Source organism: Ciconia boyciana, chromosome 1, assembly GCF_034638445.1.
Source record: "Ciconia boyciana chromosome 1, ASM3463844v1, whole genome shotgun sequence".
NCBI lineage: Eukaryota > Metazoa > Chordata > Aves > Ciconiiformes > Ciconiidae > Ciconia > Ciconia boyciana.
The window spans coordinates 137,329,166-137,339,105 of record NC_132934.1 but is presented as its reverse complement, the minus strand read 5'-3'; positions in this window follow the sequence as shown (position 1 = coordinate 137,339,105).

The following is a 9,940-nucleotide window of genomic DNA, read 5'->3' as shown; positions in this document are numbered from 1 at the left end:
GAAAGGAAGAGTTTCTGTGTATTAAGGTAGTGTTCCTGCACCTAGAACACAGGAAAACTCAGTTTCCTACCTGAAATTGCAGTTAATTACAAAAGCATTTGCCATGCTTGATAGATGCTTCTTTACTCTGGAGCTGCATAAAAAATAGCCTTATTTCATCCTACCTTGCTTATTCTGGGATATATTTATAGTAATGATGCAATGTTGTATTATAAAATGGATTATTACATTCCATTTAAGACAGTCTTCAGACAGACTATTCTTCTGGTTTCTCTGAGAATGAATCTATTTTGTCTTTATATATGGGTTTCTTTTTCCTATATAAAAATGAGGAAAACAGAATTTCACTTGTACTGCTTTCAGCGATGAATACAGAAATGGGGTATATAAGATATTGTGATGAGAATTCAGTTTAGCCACTAGTTCTCAGAGGAGAACTCATTACAGTTGAATTTTCAAAAATACGTTATAACACAATGGAAATTAATTTACATGATAGTTTTATTCAGTAAAGTAATTTTTAAAATGTAAGATTATTTAACCTATTGTCTTGAAAATACTACTTTGCAGTTAATTTGTTAACCCCAAGTCTGTGGCCACATAATTATACCAAAGTTTAGACCTTATTACTATGCAAAAGGTATACAATATGTTTAATACACGGTATCAATTCAGTTGCTTTATAGATCAGATCTTTGTTACAAACAAAATGCTGAATTGTTTGCCTTTACTGTGCACAAGTATTGTAAATAAAACTTGAAAATTACTTGTGCCAAGAGATTGCTTGTGGTTTTATTCTTTTGATCCTATTTTTTGGAGACCATGCCCTGCACAGGTCAAATAGGGAAGAATGTAGGCATTGATTCTCATGCAAACCTTGCTCATAAATCATGCTCCAGCTGTCTTGGACATAAGGATGAACTGTTAATCACACCAGACTGGTACACATCTTTATAATAAGATCATCCTTCTTCTTTTTATGGTCTGACAGAAGGGACACTATGTATAAATTTCATTGGGAGTTTGAGTTAACACTTTATGAGCAGCTGAAGTTCTTATTTCTTGGACTGTTGTAAGCAAACCCACTCAACTGTATTTAACAGGATGAGATGGAGGAAAGAGCAGAAGGAAAATACAGAATTAAACTTACTGTGTCTGCTGCATTTTGCACACTTGAAATGCTTATGACGAGTTATAGGTGAATTCCAACAGCTCTGTGAAAACCCTATCCATTTTGACAGAATTAAAAGGCATGGAAACAGAAAATAGAGATGTTTGGTGTTTCATGCTCTATGCTCCCCGGTCCATGCTGGAATTCTGGTCTGAAGATCAGATGACAGTTCAGCCTGGTGGGAAACTTTCTTCTCTCAACAGCATTATTTGGACATAAAGGAAAAACTACCACATTGCATAGCGGAAGTTAGAGTTAGCCATCCATTGCAGCACTCCAGTTGCGTGAGTCATCCCACCATGTTTCTGTGACAGCAACTATATCACATTTTTCCTGTTGCACAATGGCTTCCAGCTCCTGCTGTTTGTTGCCCATGCTGCATGCATTGGTATAGGTGAACTTCAGGTGGGCTATTGATCCTGCCACCTTTTTTGGTGGAGAAGCCCTAATTCCTATGTGAGTGTTCTTAGGTGCTTCTGTGGTTTCTAACAGAAATATCTATATCATACAGATATTGTGTATTTATAAAAATACATGTAGAGGAAGAAAGGAAGTCAATCCATATCAATTGCAGTCCATGAAATCAGGATCAAAATAACCTGTGTTGAGTAGCAGCCCTCTCCCATAAAAATGTCATGCACAATTTTTTAAAAGGAAATATCAAGCCCTATGATAAATGACAGTACTGTGTTTCATGGTCTCTAGAAGCCCATAAATTGACACACTTGCATGTTTAATGTGGGCATCCTTCCTGTTGCTTGCTTGCCCTAATCTTAAGCCTTTATTTCATATGGAGCTGCTTTCCTGCTATGTGATTTGGTCAGGTCCATCAGTGTCTGGGTTCCACATTGTTCTGTAGAGGCTCTTCCAGTGCTCCCTTGTGCCTTTGCCTTAGAATGACTTCACAAAGCATGGCAGGATTACCTACATGAAACTTTTCAAATCAGGGTGGTTCTGCAAGGTAGTCATTTCATCACTAAGTAATAGGACTTGAAGATATCCAAATCACAAGTGCCAAAGCTCCTCTAAACCTGCCAGTTGTGTGATTTGCTGCAGTTCCACCACTTCCAGCATTACTGCCTTAGCACTTCTCGTCCTCTTCATCCCCAGAGGAAGGCAGTGGTGCCCTCTCTGGCTACCCTATCTTATTGACCCCTTAGGAAGGGGGAAACAGGAGAGGTGTAGTTGCATTGCTGACCCTGGAGAGCTTGGAAACTAACTGCATCTTATTTCAGGTATTTCTGGATGCCTACTGCTTCCCTTGAAGGTAACTCACTTTCAATAACAGGAAACAGGGCAGGCGTGTGGCAGCAGGCAGGTGTGCGGCAGCGGCAGCATGGTGACCACCCAGCAAAAAGCAGTGTCCCCTGCTTCTCCTGAGCTTCTAGCACCTGGTAGCATCAATGCAGCCACACAGACAGAGCTCCTGTTCAAGCATGTGACCACCCAGGTTTCTGGCTGTGGGATGTGTGAAGGGATATTCCTAGAGGTGGAAAGTGATTGCAAGCAAGACTGCAGGAGGTGTAACCAGATTGATGAACTGCTCTGCTTGGTGGCCGAGCTGCAGGAGAAGGTGAGCAGACTGAGGAGTATTCGAGAGTCTGAGAGGGAGATTGATCAATGGAGCCATACTCTGCCATCTGTGATGTACAAAAGCCAACTCACCGTGGCCACTACAAACCCAGGTCCTGGATCTGCTTTGTGCCAGGAGGAAGGCAGTATCACAAGGGATAAGGAAGGGTGGAAGAAGGTTACAACACAGAGGGGTAAGAGAAACCCCTCCTTACCCTCTAAGTTACCTTCTAAGATACCCTTACAGAACAGGTACGAGACCCTGGGTACGGTAGATGAAGCACATAATGAGAAAAAGGAGGAACCTGCGCAAGCAGTCTTGTGAAGATCAGAGAGACCAGTCCCTTGTAACAAAACCTGCATTAAGACCAGCACCAAGAAGAAACAATGGTGAGTTATGGTCATTGGCGATTCCCTCCTGTGCAGAACAGAAGCACCCATTTGCAGACAGGAGCCTCTTTTCAGGGAAGTTTGCTGCCTCCCTGGGGCCTGAATTAGGGACGTCACCGCAAGACTGAAGAGCCTAGTTCAACCTTCAGACTACTATCCATTCCTGCTCTTTCATGTGGATACAAATGATGTCACAACAAAAAGTCTGAGGTCAATCAAAAGAGACTTCAGAGCCCTGGGAAGAATGCTAAAAAATTTGGGAGCACAGGTAGTATTTTCCTCAATCCTTCTAGTAATGGGGGGAGACCTCGTAAGAAACAGAGGAGCTCAGGATATCAATACCTGGCTCCAGGACCAGTTCCTCCGCCAAAACATTGGGTTTTTAAACCATGGAAGAGCCTTTGAGAGACTAAGTATGTTGGGGTAAATGGTGAAAATGGGTCTTTGGGAGTAAGCTGGTGGGACTTGTGGGATTGAGAGAGCTTTAAACTAGAATTGATGGGGGAAAGGGATACCAACAGGATTGCAGTAGGTAAGCCAAGGGTTAGCATGGTATCGCCATATGGTGGCAATCCTAGTGGGAACATTTACACTGCTCCTGGGACCACCCAGGGCTCAGGAGCGTATCTGAAATGCTTGTACACCAATACATGCAGTATGAGAAAAAAACAGGATAAACTGGAAGCATTGGTCAGCTCCCAGAGCTATGATACCATTGGTATTAGTGAGACTTGGTGGAATGAGTCCCACGATTGGAGTGCTGGGACTGAGGGCTACAGGCTGTTCAGAGGGATAGGGAGGGCAGGCGAGGTGGAGGTGCTGCACTATGCGTAAGGGAGAGGACTGATTGCACAGCCCTTACAGTTAGTGATTATGTGGCTGAGAGCCTCCTGGTGAGGATTAGGGGGATGGAAAACAAAGGAGATGTTGTTGTGGGTGTCTACTACTGGTTCCCCAGCCAGGATGTAAGCACTGATGAGTTATTCTATAGGCAATGAGGAGAAATTTCTGGATCGGTAGCCCCTGTCCTTATGGGAGATTTCAACTTCCCAGACATCAACTGGGAATATCATACTGCTGTGATGACCAGGTCTTGGAAATTCTTGAAGTTTGTAGCAGATATAGCTTCTTGTGACAGGTACTCAGTGAGCCAACTAGGAAAGATGCCCTCCTAGATTTGCTCTTTGTGAATAGAGAAGGACTCGGGGATATGATGGTAGGTGGCTGTCTTGGCCACAGCGATCATGAAATAGTTGAGTTTAAAATTTTGAGTGTAATGAGAAAAAAGGACAACAGAGTTGCTACCATGGACTTCAGGAGAGCAAACTTTAAGCTATTCAGGGAGCTATTTAGCAGAGTACCCTGGGAATCTGCTTTTTAGGGCTTAGGAGTCCACGAGTACTGGTCAGTCTTTAAGAACCACCTTTTAGAAGCACAGGAGCAGGTGATTCCACTGTGTTGTAAGTAAGTCAAGCAAATGGGGCAGAAGACCAGCTTGGCTGAACAGGGGACTACTCACGGAGCTCAAGAGGAAAAAGAAACTGTATGATCTCTGGAAGCAAGGTCACAGGAATAGTACAGAGCTGTGGTTCATTTATGCAGGGAGAAGACACAAAAGGCCAAAGCTCAGTTGGAGCTGGAACTGGCTAGTGTTGTTTCAGATAACAAGAAAGGCTTTTTTTAAGTATGTTGATAGCAAGAGGAGGTCTAAAGAAAACATTGGACCGATGCTTGTTGAAGATGGTCATCTGACTAATAGAGATGAAGAAAAAGCAGAGGCATTCAATGCGGTTTTTGCCTCAGTCTTTAATAGTATTGATAGACCTTGGGCTGCCCAGTCCGCTGAGTCGGAGGACCACAAGTGTGGGAATAGTGACTTTCCATTTGTGGACACTGAAACTGTAAGGGACCAGCTGTATCAGCTGAATGTTCACAAGTCCATGGGGCCTGATGGGATTCATCCCAGAGTTCTGAAGGAGCTAGTGGATGTTATGGCAGGACCCCTCTCAATCATCTACCAGAGGTCTTGGGAGTCTGGGCAGGTCCTTGCTGACTGGAAGCTAGGCAATGTTATTCCAATCTACAAAAAGGACGTGAGGGAAGACCCAGGGAACTACAGACCTGTTCGTCTAACCTCAGTTCCTGGAAAAATTATGGAGAAGATTATACTAGGTACTACTGAAAGGCATTTAAAGAATAATGCAACCATCAGGCACAGTCAACATGGGTTCACAAAAGGAAAGTCCTGTTTATCTAATTTGATATCCTTCTATGATAAAGACACCTGCCTAGTGGATGAAGGGAAGGCGGTGGTTATAGTTTTTCTGGATTTTACTAAGGCTTTTCATACTGTCCCTCACAGCATCCTTCTGGACAAGTTGTCCAACTGTGAGATGAGTGGGTTCCCAGTGAGTTGGGCGAAGAACTGGCAGAAGGGCAGAGCTCAAAGGGTTGTAGTGAGTGGGGCTACATCTGGCTGGCAACCAGTCACCAGCCATGTTCCTCAGGGTTCAATTCTAGGGACAGTTCTGTTCAATATATTTACTAATGATCTGGATGCAGGAATTGAATGCGCCATTAGCAAATTTGCTGATGATACCAAACTGGGAGGTGCTGTTGAGTCTCTTGAGGGACAAGAGGCCTTGCAGAGGGATCTAGATAGACTGGAGCATGGGGCAATGATTAATGGGATGAAATTTAACAAGTCAAAATGCTGGATTCTGCACCTGGGATGGAGTAACATCGGGCACAAGTATAAATTGGGAGAGGAGTGGCTGGAGAGCAGCCCTGCAGAAAGGGATCTGTTGGGGGCTGGTCGGCAGCAGGTTCAACCTGCATCAGCAGTGTGCCCTGGCAGCCGAGGGGGCAAACTGCACCCTGGGTTCATCAAACACAGCATAACCAGCCGGTCAAAAGCAGTGATTATCCCGCTGTATTCAGTGTTGGTGTGGCCTCACCTCAAGTACTGTGTGCAGTTCTGGGCCCCACAATTTAAGAAGGATGTGAAGGTCCTTGAATGCATCCAGAGGAGGGCAACAAAGCTGGTGAAAGGGCTGGAAGGCATGTCCTGTGAGGAGTGGCTGAGGACTTTGGGGTTGTCTAGTTTGGAGAAAAGGAGGCTGAGGGGCGACCTCATTGCTCTCTGCAGCTTCCTGAGGAGGGGAAGTGGAGAGGGAGGTGCTGATCTCTTCTCCCTGGGATCCAGTGACAGGATGTGTGGGAATGGCTCAAAGCTGCACCAGGGGAGGTTTAGACTAGTTATTAGGAAACATTTCTTTACTGAGGGAGGTCAAACACTGGAACAGGCTTCCTAGAGAGGTGGTCAATGCCCCAGGCCTGTCAGTGTTTAAGAGGCATTTGGACAATGCCCTTAATAACATGCTTTAACTTTTGGTCATCCCTGAATTGGTAAGGCAGTTGGACTAGATGATCGTTGCAGGTCCCTTCCAACTGAAATAGTATATTCCTATTCTATTCTATTCTATTCTATTCTATTCTATTCTATTCTATTCTATTCTATTCTTTGAATGCCAGGCGCCTTTGCTTTCAGCAAACAGTTTTAACCTGTTGTAAACACCAAATGGTCAGTCTTGGCACTGGGATAGCCTGGTGTAGCCTCAGCGTTCAGGAATGGGAAAGTCTATCTCTGTGATGCTAGTGGCTCTCTTGGTCATATGTCAGTGCACCAGGCAGTTGGGTAAGCTCTTAGCGCAGATCTGTGAGGGTGTCCTCCCTCACCAGAGCTCTGAGAGCTTCCTCTGCCCTTGTTGTAGGCCAATCTTTTCTACTGTTGTCTTCTGTTTATTGTTTTTGTTATTTTTAGTGCCTGCAAACACATTTCTGCAACTGCTATCAGCAGGGATCCTACATTTTTACATCCCTTAAGGCTTCTGCAAGTGATTTTGTTATCATTTCCTCAATTTTGCTATCCATTTCTCTTTGTGGTTCTTTTCGTACATCTGCCTACATCAGTTTGAAGAGTCAACTTATGTGTTTCAAAAATTGAGCAACTTAACTTATCTCTGAGAGTTTCCTGGGTAAATAATGCAATGTTACACTGAACGTCATATTAACCATGAATACGTGGGGCTGTATCATAATTATTGGTATGAGGGTTAGCACATTAGAGAAAAGACATTACTGCAAGACTTTAAGACTTTGAGTAAACTACCCACTTTTAAGATAAATACAGTATAATCCTGATTTTGATAAATAAACTAAAGCAACTTGCTGTAAGTTTTCCTTTAGAAGACAAAAGAAAAAAAAAAAGAAAACGTAATGTTCACCAGTCCAATTTCAATCTAACTGAAAACCAAACCTGTAGATGATGGATTAAGGCAATTAAAGACTCCTGCTTTATTTTAAATTATATTCTTCACTCACAGAGGTGGCAAAATACATGTGTTGTTACCAGTGGGTCCTCCCCTAGCACGTGGAACAGTAGGAAGTACTCTTCTGCTTTCAGTTACTTTGTGTTTCACAGGAGGCAAAAGAGATTTTGCACAATGTCTGAGGGAAACCTGAACTTTTAAAATCAGTAAATCAGTGACTCCCTGTGCCTCTAAAAATCAAATTATAGTTCTGAAGTTCTGGACTGCTGTGCTCCCCTGCATTTACCCCCCACCTTTTGAAGGGAAATATTGCTGTATTTTGCTTCCCACATTTCATAGGTTAAAAAAAAGGCAAAAAAGTGCTCTGTGTTTCTGTTAACGTTCAGCTAAAGTTGCAGTTTCATTCTGCACGGAATTGAAACTCATGTGCTCTTGGCTGGGTGACAGCGAGTTCCTAATATGAAAAAAATAAAATCAGCCTTAGTCCAAAAGAAAAGGCAAAGTGTCGGTACAGCTATTAAAATTTCTGAAGTTTGAAGGTATAAACTGCAAGGGAGATCTGCAAAGACACTGAGCACCTGTCAAAAATTACAGGGCTGGCTGACTGGACACTGTGCTTTAGAAAACCTACATACAACCAAAGCGAGTGGGCATTAAGCATCTCATGTTTAAGCGATGTTCCAGTGTCACATACTAGGGACATGGTTAGGTGCTTGAAGAAATCAGCTTTCACAGTCCAGCTTGTGCCAAGTCATTCTTTTATTTCACAACTAATTAAGCACATTTGCTTTACAATAAGGTGAACAACTATAAATGCGTCAAAGCTAACTCTCTCTTCTGGTGACGTACAATCTGTGAAATATTCAGAGTGGAATAGGTAGTGTAGTGTGTTCGCAATGAAGGTTTTCCTCCTACCAGAAATGCATTGAATGGCCTTGCAGAACACAGCAGGATTTTAGTGAGATGTCTGCATTAGTTATAATAACCCCCAATGAAAACCTCGGTGCATCTTGCATGAAAAGAAAAATCAGGTTACCAGTAAATCGCAGAGGAATCGTACTTTATTACAGTACTTCTAGTAATCAGGCACAAAGGTGAGAAATATAGTCCTGAACCTATAGTGCATTAATGAGCCCTTGCCTAGCCCTTGATTGAAACACTAATGATGCTGTACACTTCCTTGTTTTTGTTTATGTCTATAGGACTCAGCCAGTAAAACCAGGGAATTTTAAAGTATGATTGTAAATTCTTTCCCTGTTCATTCTTCAGGTTCCAGTCTTCCGAAATGAGTTCCTCAGCTCCACCACAGTCAGAGAAATTATGAACTGCTATTTAAAATGTAAAGAAAAATATGTAGGGAAAGAAGACATAACCTCTCCCCCCACCCCCAATAAATATCCATTGAACTAGTCTGTCCTGCTAAGCATAGAAACTTCTAAGTATAAAACTCTCAAACAGACACCGTGTTCCATGAAATGCTGGATTGTCACCCGCTTAAGTCTATCCATGTCATCTTTCACTTGGTCCCTGCTATACTCTCCCACGCAGTTTTCATCTTTTTGTATGCAGTTTCCTATGCCCTTACCACTATCCTTTTTTTCCTGGTTCATTTTGGTTCCCTTCCCTGAAGTCCCATTCACTCAATACACATTTCTTCCACAAAGTATTCAGCTTAAGAGATTTTTCCCAGTTCTTGAAGCTATTAGCAGCAGAAATGAACCCCAATTATTATTATTATTATTACTAAACTTCAAAATATAAAAAATTGTTAATGTTAATTAGCAATTTCTGTCTCTTTGTTCATGTAGCTTACACTAAAAAAGGGGGGAGAAAAAGAAGGAACTCGAGCTTCTGCAAATCTTAGTTTTCTGAAGTGAATTTTACCCTTATGTAATGCATTTGTCTCCTAGCTGATTGATCTTACTCTCTGTTGCCACATATTTTGCAATTGCCCTCCTCTGGGGTTCCCTGCGGCTAGGATATTAATCTTCTTGGAGTAGGTCTTATTATAGTTCTTTATGGTATGACACTATAGCTAGGTAAAATGCACAGTTTGAAATGAAAACTGTGTTAAAAAGTAGCAAAGAAGAGAGCAAATTGCAACATACGAGACCAAAAGGAAAAAAAACTTGTGTCACAACAGCGCATGGATGTATGAGTCATGTGAGAATTTGGTTAAAAGGGAAAAAATAAAGAGTACTCAGTTATTTTTATGGGGGGTGGAGGAGTAACTGAGGTACTGCTGTTTTAATTTTAAGTACAAATGTTTGAGGAAGTAGGTTGCAGCAGTTGTTTCACATTTAATTATTTCTCAAGTCGCAGTCCAGCTGAAGTGTAGTGATAGAGTAATGATTACTGCTGTTATCTTGAGTGAGTTCTGTCATTTTATAGTCTCCTCTGCACCTCACCTGAAGCTGTGGGGGCTTCTTTTATGCTGTTTTCTTCTGCTCTGATTTACAGTCTCCTCCAACGACAA